At 49.4% G+C, this 13,223-nt stretch overlaps 1 protein-coding gene and 1 pseudogene across 2 annotated transcripts in view; both read right to left on the bottom strand.

Annotated features, from left to right (window-relative positions):
• PPP2R2C (protein phosphatase 2 regulatory subunit Bgamma) overlaps positions 1 to 13,223 on the bottom strand; it is a 153,338-nt gene that overhangs the window by 77,954 nt on the left and 62,161 nt on the right. The window lies entirely within an intron of this gene.
• Positions 427 to 2,040, bottom strand: LOC143663696 (protein argonaute-2 pseudogene; annotated as a pseudogene).

Here is a 13,223-nt window from a genome sequence, read left to right as displayed (position 1 = left end):
AGGAGCAAGGGGCCAGCACATGCCAGCCACGTGCCTTCCCAGTCAGGAATACCTTGACCCATCGGCCTATTTTGAATTAAGGTATCTTTCCTTGGATGCCTTAGTTTGGACATTTTTATAGGATTAGAACTGTAAACTTGCAACTTATCAAATTCCTCCTTTTAAAAGCTCTTCCATTTTTGGTCTATTGAATTCCTGCTGCTTAACAAACTAACAGAAGGGCCTTTGCCAGCACCTGGTGGTCTTGCGTATTACTCTGCTCTGAGGTGTGACTTCCTTTAGCACTGTTGTGTTCTTTGGCCACCAGGTGGGTGAAGCAGGCAGGCGCCAGGATGGACATCGGGCACGTGCAGCGTCGGCAGGTGTGGCAGAGCTGGTAGGTGAGGCCCTGCCGCTCATCGGAGGAGAAGCGGCTGTCCGTGCTGCTCACGACGGCAGCACTCGAAGGCTTCTTCCCTTAGACATGACATTTGTTCGCAGAAAGACGACAGGCTGCTGGAGCCAGGGGGGCCTTCCCTGGAGCCGTGGATGCTGTTGATGCCCCCGAGTCTGACACGGATCTGCAGGCAGAGGCTGGACAGGGTCCGCAGCGTCCTTGTCTGCATCACTGCGTGGCCACCCCGAGCACGGTGTCCCCCACGGCTTCACCTAGGCATACACGGGAGTCTTGCCAAGCAGGACAACGGACACCAGCTGCAGGCCCGCGTCGGCGTTCTTCAAGTACCTGAACACCGACTCTGCGTCACCTGCCCCTGGGCATGCTTGCAGAAGCACAGCTGCCCCTGGCTGGGCATCCCAACGTCTCCTGATATCTTTCTGAGCTGCTCTGTGAAGGACCTGAGACGGACGTCTGTGCACTGGCACTGGGGGGGACGAAGCAGGCAATTGTCCACACCCTAATCTCCATGCCTGGCGGAACTGCTTGTTCCTCCTGTCCCAGACACCCTGCACAGGGGCACAGGGTGGCAATGGCTGTATCCCTGCCCCTGTAGAGGATACAGGGTGGCTGGTTGACCCATCCCCAAACACATCTGTCGCTTTGTCTTTGACCATGATTCCAAATGCACGAATGGACGGATCACTTGCACTCTGCATCAACTTGCTCATCTCTCCTTGCACATCGGACACAGACCTGGCAGTTGCTTGAGGTTTGATTGTCACTTAGTTTCTCAATGCATCTCTGTGCTGCCTCTATGTTACAGACTTGCAGGGGAAGGCAGGGGCATTTCTACTCCCGCCTGACCTGCAAACCTGGCAGGTGGGGGGTGCACAGGCCCAGCTCATGCCTGTCCTGGAAGCACCAGGTCCTCATGCGCCCCACTCTCTGCCCGCTCTCCTGCTGCAACAGGAACATCTGGTGACCTGCCGGCCGCCGGGGCATGGTGCAGACGCGGTACTTCCTCTTCAGCCTCCCACAATGCCTTATCCCCACCATGAGACCTTTGATTTATTTGGTAAATTTCTGCTTTGGGAATCTGTCAGAGGTTTCTGTTGTTCTAAAATACTTCTAAAATCCCAAAACTTCACAAACTAGACTCAATTACTGGCTGTGCCTTATAAAACGTGGTTCCCAAGACATCAATATTTAGCATCATTTTCCAAACAGAAGGTTGGACGAGCTGATGGAAGCCAAACCACACTTCTCGGCCTCCTCCAACTGCGTCTGAGCGGTCCTCGGACACAGGAAAGAAGCAGCTGCCCACAGGGGTGGACCTCACGGATGGCCAACGCCTCATGACCACGTCCAGGGCCTGGACCGTCTCCAAGGGGACGCTGGGCAGCTGCCCCGAAAGTGCATGGTGCAGCGCCTGTGGGCTCATGCAGGGCACCCACTCGACAGACACCTAAGACGCGGTCCTTGCCTCCTGCGGGCAGCGTGACCTCTGGTTCCACCTTAGCCCGCCCAACTGGAAGGGGCATAGCTGCATAAAGAGTCTTTCTTACATCATACATGTGTTTCCAATCTCCAAAGGGCTGTGTTTAAAAGTGCTGGACCACATGCTCTGCCATGCCCCAGAGCCAGCCGGCTCCCGAGTCCATGGTGGCACTGCCTACGGGCTCCGGGGCCAAGGGGTGGCCAAATTGCCTTGGGACCTTGACTCCATGAGCCACCCCATTTCTTACAAGAAAGAAATAAATGTAACTCCTTAAGATCAAGAGCTTCTGTGCCTCAAAGGACTTTGTCCAAAAGGTGAAGAGGCAACCAGTGTAATGGGGGAAAATATTTGGAAACCACATATCAGGTAAAGGCTTGATATCCTCTGTAGGTAAAGAAATCATACAGCTCAACTATAAAAGATCAAAGAACCCAATTATAAAATGGGCAGAGGATAGAAATAGACACTTTTCTAATGAGCAAAATACAGGTGGCTAAAAAGCACATCAAGAGATGCTCATTTTCATTAGCTATAAGGGAAATACAAATTAAGACGACAATGGGATACCACCTCACACCTATGAGAGTGGCTGCTATAAAACAGACAACTATAAATGTTGGAGAGGATGTGGGGAAATTGGAACACTTACTCACTGTTGGTGGGAGTGTAAAATGGTTCAGCCACTGTGGAAGTCAGTTTGGACGGTCTTCAGAAAACTAAATATTGAGTTTCCCTGTGACCCGGCAATACCAATACTTGGTATATACTGAGAACAGCTGAAGGTAACGACACAAATAGACATTTGCACATTGAAGTTCATAGCAGCACTATTCACAATTGCCAAAAGATGGAAACAATTCCAAATGCCCATCAACAGACGAATGGATAAACAAAATGTGGTATATACATATTGTTCTAGTTTGCTAGCTGCCAGAATGTAACACACCAGAGATGGATTGACTTTTAATAAAAGGGGATTTATTTCATTAGTTCTTCAGAGGAAAGGCAGCTAACTTTCCACTGAGGCTCTTTCTTTCGTGGAAGGCACAGAGCAATCTCTGGTGGCCTTTTCTCCAGGCCTCTGGGTTCCAACAACTTTCCCCGGGGTGATTTCTTTCTGCATCTCCAAGGCCTGGCCTGAGCTGCGAGTGCTGAGATGAGATATGCTGAGCTGCTTTGGCTGTGCTACATTGAGCTCTCTCATTTAAGCATCAGCCAATTAAATCAAACATCATTCATTGCAGCAGGCATGCCTCCTAGCTGACTGCAGATGTAATCAGAGACAGATGAGGTTCACATGCCAATGGTTCATGTCCACAGCAACAGAACTAGGCACCTTCACCTGGCCTAGCTGACACCTCAGTCTAACTACCACATATGCGATGGAATATTATGCAGCAGTAAAAGGAAATGAGGTCCTTAAAGCACATGACAAGATGGATAAGCCTTGAGGTCATAATGCTGAGTGAAATAAGCCAGACAGAAAAGGACAGATACCGTAGGGTTTCATAATTATGACTCTGGTAAAGACCAATGAAAATTGTCTAAAATTGAGAATGTTGCTGATGTTACAACCACAAGGACACTGTAAGACATGGTCTGTTTATTTTGGACATTATCCGTGATGCCCAATAAATGGATGGAGCCGAAGGGTGCAGTGAGTGAGAAGCAGAATGACTAATGGTGATACATTTATATGATGGAATATGGTGCAGTTACAAAAAGGAAGGCAGTCAAGAGGCACATAAGGAACTGAAGAAACACCGGGGACAATGTGGTGTGCAAAATAAGCCAGAAAAAAAGAACATAGATGCTAAAATCTCTTTCAGAAAATATAAGAAAATTGGAGCCTAGATGGTAAGCCGTTATAGCAGGCACACTTAGTCCAAGGTTGTAAGTGTATTTCTAGATTCTGAGATATGTGTCTCAACTGGTGTTTCCCTGGGACTCTGAATAACTCTGTGACACCTGGGACCCAGAGATGGGTCCTGAAGGTTAGCATAGTTATGTATAATAAGAGTTAAAGCAACTGAAGGAGCAGTCAGGGCTCAACTAGAGTTAAAAGCGAAACCAGTCTGGCTGGGTCTAAGGTAAATGGGAATGCAGGGTAAAAGGTGGTAGTGCCCGTACTCTGGACCCTCACCTACTATGTGAGACCAAAAGCAAACAGATTTATTACGTCTAGAACCCAAATTTTCTAGAACACATAATCTAAAGCAACCCGTCTGGAGAACTCATTTGAATGACACAAACTCCAGGGTGGGAATGAGACCTTGTAATTCTCTGCAGCTTGGTGCAATGCCAGCATACATTTCAGACTGTGCTGGGCTGACAACTGGATGGTGTTGGTAGAGTCCCCTGAAGGTCCAAAGGAAAAAATACATATATATATGGAACTCTGAACTTTCCTATCTGGGAAGCCCCAAGTACCCTCTCAACTCCTGGGGACTCCCAGGCAAATGGGCCAGGCCCTTTGGACTTTGAAGCTTGCCCTTATGAAACTTGTTTCTGTAGAAGAGAAGCTAAGACTGCTGATGGTGAGACCTAAGAGTTGCTTGCAGGAAAACTCTTTGTTTCCCAGATGTGTCCTCTTTCTCTCTCTAGGCCCAACTCTGCAAAGAAAGTCATTGCCCTTTCCCTCTGCGTGGGACATAACATTCAGGGGTGAAGGTCTCCTGGATGGCGAGGGACAGGGCCCCCAGGGATGAGTCTGGCCCCGGCACCATGGGATCTACAATACCGTCTGGACCAAGGTGGGGGGAACAAGGCATTAAAAGATGCCTAATAAAATAATGCATCGGTGGCCAAGAGAGATTAAGTGGAGTCAAGAGGTTATTTTGGAGGGAATTCTTACCCAAGCTTCAGTTAGCCATGGTTGCTAAACTCCAACCAACGTCACTCCAGTTGACTCCTGAGAACACCTAGGGCTCAAACCGAGACTCTATAAAGGTTTCATGAGGTAAATTTACTTTCCTGGAACCTAAAATGCCTGGAGGGTTCCTAGGTCAGATAAATCCTGAAATCCAGAGAGACCAGCCTCTCCAAGATTATCAGCTAATTACATCCCTCTGTCCTTCGGTGTGGACACCCTTCTCAACATGAAAAAGTCAGAATGGGTTTTGCCCAGGAATCCCTATGGACTCGGAGAGGGATCAGGGGAGAAGGAGGAGGTGTAACAGAGAAAACAGGATCTAACAAACAAGTGTGACTGTATTAACATTCCATCTAACCTCCAGAATTTAAGAGCAGCTAGAAGGAAAGATCTGAGATGGTGGAATGGTAACCCACAACAAACTCTGGAATCTGTTCTGTTAATATTTGTTGAAGTGTGCTTTGAAAATTATTGGTATTTTCTTTCTTTGCTTTGTATATATGTTTTATTTTACAATAAAAAAATTAACAACAACAAAAAAGAAATAGATAAAGAAAAAAAATCTAGAAGGCTATTCACCAATCTGTTACAGTGATAATCTCAGAACAGAGGGGAAGGACAACAGCGGGAGCTTTTCGCCATCGACTTTGTGTAATCTGGACTGTTTATGTTTCCTAAAAAACAAGTACACCTTTTAAAACCAGATACAATTTTCAAAACTTCAAGCCTTTGCTTATCATGAATGAGAAGAGTTTATTCCAATGCGTGCAAGGTTTTTAAACTTGCAAAGATCAAATGTAATGCATCAAATTAACAGATAAAAGGGGAAAACCAAATGGTCATTTCAATAGACACAGAAAAGGCATATGACTAAGTTCAAACCCAGACATGTTAAAAACTTTTCAGTGAACTATGAACAAAAGGGAACTTCCTCGGCCTAATAAAAGGCATCTATAAAACACCTGATGCTAACATCATAATTAGTGGTGAAATAGCGAACAATTCCCTCCTAGGACTGGGAACAGGGCAGGGCTTCCCTCTCTCACCACTTCCCTTTGAATCTGCGGTGGAGGTGCTAACCTCTGCAAAAAGGCAGGAGAAAGAAATAAAGAGGATAACGAACAGAAAGGAAGAAGTAAAACCATATAAACATGATTGCATATGTGCAAAATTTCCCGACATCTACAAAATGACTATGCCAATTTGAAATGAATTTAACAATGTCACAGTATAGAAGGTTAGTACGCAAAAAATCAATTATATTTTTATAGACCAGGAGCAAACAACTGGAAAATGAAACTTTTAAAAGCCCATGTAAAAATGGCACCAATACAGGGAATACTTAGGAATGTTTAAAATATGTGCAAGACTTGTTCAATGTGAACTAAATAAATAGAAAGAAGTTCCGTGTACAGGGATTCCGGCGATTAAGATGACAATTATCCCCAAATTTATCTTTAGATTCAGTGCAATCACAACCAAAATCCCAGAAGGTTTTTGGAAACTGATACATTGATTCTAAACTATATACAGCAAGGCAAAGGACCTAGAATGGCCCAAAATATTTTACAAAAGAATTAAACTGGAGCGCTTACCCAATCTGAGCTCAAGGCTTACTACAAAAGTCACAGTAAATAAGACAGTGTAGTACTGGTAAAAGGCTGGAGATACAGATCACAGGACAAAACAGAGAGACTCTAGAAATAAACCACAAATCCTCGTTCAGCTGACTTTTTTTAAAGGTGCCCCGGCAATTCGATGGGGGAAGCACAGTCTTTTCAATAAATGAGCATCCACGTGGTGCTTCTCTCCTTGTGGCACCTGGAGGGATGCGCTTCCTTGTCAATGCATGACGTCATCTGGGGTTGGTCTGGGGCTTGCACCCAGCGGGTGTCAACTACCAACTAGGGAAGTTGAGGTTGAGTGTAGCGTGTGGGAAGTGCTTATTAGACCCCGCCAGGTCTCCTGTGACCCACCCAGCCACCCGGGAGGTGACGATTAGCTCCACTTCACAGGGGGGCAACGCACAAGGATGGCCAGGGGTGCTGCCTCTTCATTTCATTGTGTGTGTGTGTGTGTTTATGAAGCAAAGATCTTTGTTTTCTTCCCTCTCTTATACCCTGTCATTTAACATAGCAGTGCTAACCTGACATCACAGAATTTAGGTATCATTAACTTTAGACATGGTATTTAATGCGAAATACCACGTCTAAACCAGGATAGCCTGGAGAAGAACCAAGGACTCGCCTTCTCTGCTGGGGAAGGGTTGGTGCGTTTTTAGTTGCATGAGGGTCAGTGCATCATGTAGGGTGAAAGTCTGACGTGGTTACTGTCTTTATTTGGAGATCCAGGAGGGTTTGAGAAGACGGGTCTGAGTGCCAGCATGACACGGGCGGGACTATGACGGTTAATTCTAGGGGCCACTTAGCTGGACCACAGTGTCCGCATTTAAGCACACACCCACCTCGAGGCTGCTGAGAAGGCTCTCCCGTGGGTGCGGTTAACATCTGTAATCAGTTGACTTTCAGCAAAGGAGATTTTCCCTCAGGAATGGGGGTGGGCCTCAGCCAATCAGTCGAAGACTTCAGGAGCATAAAGTGAAATTTCCCAGAGAAAAGGAAAGCCTGCCTCAAGAAGACAGCATCAAATCCTGCTGAGTTTCCAGCCTCCCGGACTGCCCTGAGTTCCAGGCTTGGAACTCACGTGAGCCCATTCCTTACATAAATCTCATCTACTCAGACATATACGTGCATTATCTACACATACATACCCACATCCATACACATGCACCCTTCTGCTTCTGCCTCCCTGGGGAATGCTGACTGATCCAGAGCTCCTCGCTACACTGAGGAGACCCAGACTAGAAATGCATGGGTCCTGCCCAAAGCCATCAGCAGGTGGGCAGGAGCACTGGGCTTCGACCCCTCACCAGCCGACTGCAAGCCCTCTGCACTTCCCACTTCACCAGCCGCTCCTTACGAGCTGCCCGTCTTCCCAGATTGAACGGGAGCTCTCTGCTATTTTTGACTCAAGATGGAAGGTGTGATGAGCTCATACACCATGTCACTGGCTCTGCTGCTTCCTTCTTAGGCATCCTTGGCATTCTCACCTGCAAAATGGGCACGGCGCCACCTGTCTGCCTTCCCACTTTTCTTTCTCTTTGTCCCGTCTCCGTTTGTCCTTCCTTCTTTCCTTCCTTCCTCCCTGCCACTCTCCCTCCTTCTACTTCGGCAAATGTGCCAAACCACCACACCAGGCTGGGGGGGGAGGAACCAAATGCGGAACGGCCCCCCACCCTTTGAAGCACCCTGTCCCGTGGGAGTCGGGGATGTACTGTGGAGCATGGCCGTGGATGCCACGGAGGGAGACACCAGCGTTGTGAGGGCCCAGCTGGGGCATCAGGGATGGCTTCCTGGAGGAGGAGGTGCTGGAGCAGAGCCCTGAAAGCTCAGTAGGGATCACTGATGGTGGAAAGGAGCGTGCCCAGGCAAGGGCCGAGCAGACAGCCCAGCCACGGAGGGCAGAGGCGGAGGGCAGGGACGACCCCCAGGCAGAAGCCCCTCTGCAAGGCCCTCAACCAGCCGCCACGAGAGACCCACCCGAGTCAAGGAAATCTGGAAGGTTATTTCGCTTGTCTCTTGACTAACTCACACCTTCGAAGAACCAGCTGGTAAAACCAGGAGGCAGGAGGGGTGGAACATTCTGCCGAGGCCAGAAGGAGCCACTCTGGGCTAATTGGAAGCACCGAGCAGTGGGAGGAGACAGCGCAGACTTCAATTACCGCACGCCGCGGGAAGGCGCCCCCCACCATCTGCGGGGCGGTGACACTCCGCAGGGACCGAGACCAAAGCAAGGCTGGCCTGCACCAGCGCTGCTCCGCGCAACCTCAGGGAGGAAAAGCGTCCAGCTTTAGGGAAGGAACAACCAGCAAGAGCCACACTCGGGCCTTTTCCTCCACTCCTCCTTCCCACCTCCTCCCTCCACATATTTCCTCTGATTAATGAAAGAAAAAGAAGGAAATGAGATTGCACGGGCGTGATGGTCTACGACAAATGTGGGAACGGCAGGGGAGGAGAGCAGAGACGGCCGCCGGGAGGGCCCGGCTGGCAGCGCCCGGGCACGCTGGCATCCCCTGCGTTTGGGGCCTGTCCCTCTAACGTGGGTGTGCAGCCCTCGAGGGGGGGAAACGGGGCGCCACACACTTGACGGGGACACACCCTGCCCTTGCCCTGGTCACTGTCACGGAGGAAAGGAGCCCTGGACAGCACCTGGCTCTCCTCCCAAGCCTGCCACCTCCCCTGGGGCCATCCCTCGGGGCTCGGTCTGGCCGTCTGAAAGTGGGTGTGTCAGGAGGCCCAAGGCCCAAGATTCTGCAAGTCCAGCACATCCCAGCTTGCCCGGGGCCTGGGGTGGCCAGGTAACATTCAAGATGACCGGTTAAATTTGCATTTCAAGTAAACAATCAATACCTTTTCATATAAGTCTATCCCAAATAATGCCCGGGACATATTTACACTAAAAAGAAAAGATCCATTTTTTGAAACTTAAATTTAACTGGGCATCCTGTATTTTTATTTGCTAGACCTGGTCCACGCTGCAGGGACATAGCCTACTTTCATCAGACAGAGCAGTAAATTTCAACGGGGGGGGGGGGGAGGGGGAGGGGTGGGTGGGAGTGGAAGGAGGTGGGGGATGAGAGGTGGGGTGTGTGGGCATCCCAGCAGAATCTCTCAAGACTAAAACCCTCAGCGGAGAATAGCTGAGCCTGGAGACGCTGAACCCCTGCACCCGAAGTTGTAAAATGCAGCTCCTACAGAGGTGCCCAGCTCCTGACCCCATGTGTCACCCCGTGTGGGTCTCACGACAGCCCCAGGGGCAGGTGCTGCCAGTCCTACTGCAGAGATGAGGAAGGCGAGACCCCGAGGTGTTGGGGGACTGGCTGGCTGCGGAGTGCCCACGCCTGCCCCAGGCAAGCAACCCCCATGTCCCAGGAGCCCGGCCCCCCTGTATACCCACAGGGACCCCCAGTCTGAGCTCAAGGCTCTGAGCCACCTGCCTCTGCACCCCTCCCAACCGGCCCTTCCGTGGTCCCACTTCAGCTCCGCTCAACTCGGCTTCAACTGACCGTCTGGAAGCCCACCAGGCACCAGTCAAGGACAGGCGGCTGCGACTTTCACCCCACCCCCAGAACATATGACGGTTCTTAGGACTGATTGAGCTCAGTGCCAGGCACTGGTTAGGGATTTACAGGCCTCATGTCACTCATCCTCTCACCCTCCCCCCACCACCCTGTACGGTCCATCTGTATTAAACCCACTTGTCAGATGGGGCAGCAGGGGCTCAGAGAGGTCAAGTAACTCAGCTAGGGAGCAGAGCTGGGATCAAAGCCCACCGTGGTTCCGTGGCTGCACTCCACCCCTGCAGGAGAGGCTCCAAGTTTCTCTCCCCTGGGGGAATCTGCATCCCTTGAAGGGGCATCACCGAGGTTCCCCAGCTCAATGGAGAGGATGGACTGGTGGAGGGAGCGTGCTGGGCTCCATACAAGCCTCAGGGGAGCACCTTTGGGAAAGGGGTTTCTTTGAGGGACCCCATTCACATGTGATCCCCCAAGGCCTGGCTGCAGAGAAGTGCAAACTCCTGGAGTACAGCATGTACCCACTCACCCCACCCCAGGGCCTGGCGAGGGGCTGGTGTGCAGACGGCACTCTGTAAGTGCATGTTGAGCTGATTCTTCCACGCCCAGGGAAGCAGCTTGGTGCAGATGCCTCCACCGCACCCTCTAATGCTCAGGCCCACCTGTGCAGTAGCTACCATGCATGAACCTCCCCTTTGTACAGAAGAAGAAAACCAAGCAAATGGTGTTAAGGGGGTCTCCCAAGGCCACAGGGCTCATGGGCAGAAGAGCTGGGGTTCAGCCGGCTCAGGGCGACCCTACAGCCCCTTCCCACCACCTCCTGCCTCTGCCTGGAGCACGCTCAGAACTGGCTCCTAGCAGGTACACTGCAGGGGGGCGGATGAATGAATAATGAACAAAGGAATGAGAACTAGCAAGGGAAGAGGGATGAACGAGTGCCACAGGGAAGATAAGCCCTCCCTTTGAGATCCAGAGGCACACAAAGAGGATCCCCAATTTAATGACAGGGAGGGACCCCAGCGCGGCCCCAGGCCGAGCAGAACCCAAACCCTTTCATTACTTTCATTACTGCTGATGGCTTCCTGGGCCCTCCACGGTGACCCCCATTCTGGGGGGTGATTAGATGGGGGAGGGACTGGGGCCCCCGCCCCATCTGGGAAGCAATGGATCTAGAATCCAGATGCTGACATGAGAACATCACGAAAATCTCATTTGCGAACCCAAATGAGTGCTGCCGTGGTGATCATATAAAAGAAAGATGGGCCCGTAAAGCGGGCCAAGGACAAGCGTGGCCACGGGTGACAGTGTCACTGAGGGGCCACGGCAGCCCACAACAGAGGTTTTCCTCCCCAAGACCCCTTTGGTGACTTAGGCTTTCAGTTCAAGTCTCTGTTGTGTGTCCCTTTTCCCCTGGTTTATCTACTCACATCTTCATTAATAATACAGAGCTTTTGATAAAGACAGAAAGGGATACTCAGGAAAGACACAACCACGATCATAAAACTTTGCATCTATCAAGGACTTGGCCTAAGCTGGGCCTTATTTTGAGCATATTATGAGTATTAAAATATTTACTTCCGAGCAACTTAAGACATTCTTGCATTTCCACTGTCATCTGGTTTGCCTGTCCGACTGCAGCTGCCGACCTTACTCATCAAATCAATTCCCCTCCAGCCCCGGCCAGAGTGAGGCACAGCCCAGCTGGGACAGCACATCCATGACCCTGGGACATGAGGCGGGGATGTCATTTTGTCTCTCACAACCCACTATTATTTTATGCATTGCATACCTTAAAAATAAAAAAGTAAAATGGGGGTTAGAGCGTAGGGAGTTAAGGCTTAAAAGGTGCAGAGTTTCTGTTTGGGATGACAGAAACATTTCTGCAGACGATGGTGGCGGCAGCGGTCATGATTGTCACTTATAGCTCTGAATTATCTGAGTATGGTTAAGAGGAAATTTTAGGTTGCATATATATTACTAGTATAAAAATATTTAAAATATTCATGGAACTGCACAGCATAGTGAACCCTAAATTAAACCAAGGACTATATGTAAGAGTACAGCTATATAAAAGGTGCTTTCATCAATTATAACAAATGCACCACAGCAACATAAGGTGTTAATAATAGGGTGGTATACTGGAATCCTCTATTTTAGGCAAGATTGTTCTGGAAACCCACAACTTCTCTAACAAAAATAAATACAAAGTAAAATAAAATGCTGGGTGGGCCATGGTGGCTCAGCAGGCAGAGCTCTTGCCTGCCGTGCCAGAGACCCGGCTTCATTTCCCAGTGCCTGCCCATGAGAAAAAAAATAAAATAAAACGCCAACACCCATCTCACTTCTTCATCCTTACTGTCAAACACGAATGCCTCCCTAATTCCTGCAATTTGTGACTATGACCTTATCTGGTAAAAGGGTCTTTGCAAATGGAATTAAGTTAAGGAACTTGAGATGAGATTATCCTGGGTTATCCGGGAGGACCCCAAATCCAATGACTAATGTCCTTGGAAGATACACCCAGAGAGAGACTCGGAAAGGGGGGGAGACAGCCAGGTGCTGACCGAGCCGATGCTGCCACGAGCTCAGACAGCCAAGGCTGGACAGCACCCACCAGGAGCCGTTAAAGGCAGGGCAGTCCCCTCCCCTAGGGCCTTCCAAAGGACCACACCCTGATTTCAGCCTTGTGGCCTCCAGAACCCCAGAACGATGCATTTCTGTTGTTTTAAGCCCCCACCCCCACCCCACCCCCAGTTTGCGGACACCTGCTACAGGAGCCCTGGGAAACTAAGACGCTGCTGAACAGAAATGAATGTTGATGGTGCGTTTAAGATTAAACTTGAACAATCCCAAAGCAGGTCAAATCCATTCCAACAGATGACCCCAGGACAGAAACCAAAGCCGTGGAGGACAGCTGCACCGTCCCGCAGCCGCTGAGGAGCCGCGAGCCGCATGTGGCTTATAGCCACGTTTTATGTTATCAGCATAAAATCCACACCAGATTTCAAAGGTTTAGTATGGAAACAGACTAACCATCTCAATAATTTTTATATTGATTGTATGTTGGAATGGTAACATATTGGATATATAAATTATTAAAATTAGTTATTTGTACAACGTGGCTGCTAGAAAATTTCAAATTACACCTGGGGCTCCATGGCACATTTTCTTTTGGACCGTGCTGATGCAGAGAATGCTGGAAACATGATAAATAATTATTGGAAATTTAAAAATTACATTGCATGTGTTCTTTGGTTGGTTAAGAAACTATTTAAATGCCAGCAATATGGCAGGAGACTAGAATCCCCAAAAGGATGCAAGAGCATCTAAAGGCACTGTA

This window comes from Tamandua tetradactyla, chromosome 19 (assembly GCF_023851605.1).
Source record: "Tamandua tetradactyla isolate mTamTet1 chromosome 19, mTamTet1.pri, whole genome shotgun sequence".
NCBI lineage: Eukaryota > Metazoa > Chordata > Mammalia > Pilosa > Myrmecophagidae > Tamandua > Tamandua tetradactyla.
The sequence above is the reverse complement of the archived record's forward strand: the minus strand, read 5'-3'. Positions and strand labels throughout refer to the sequence as shown.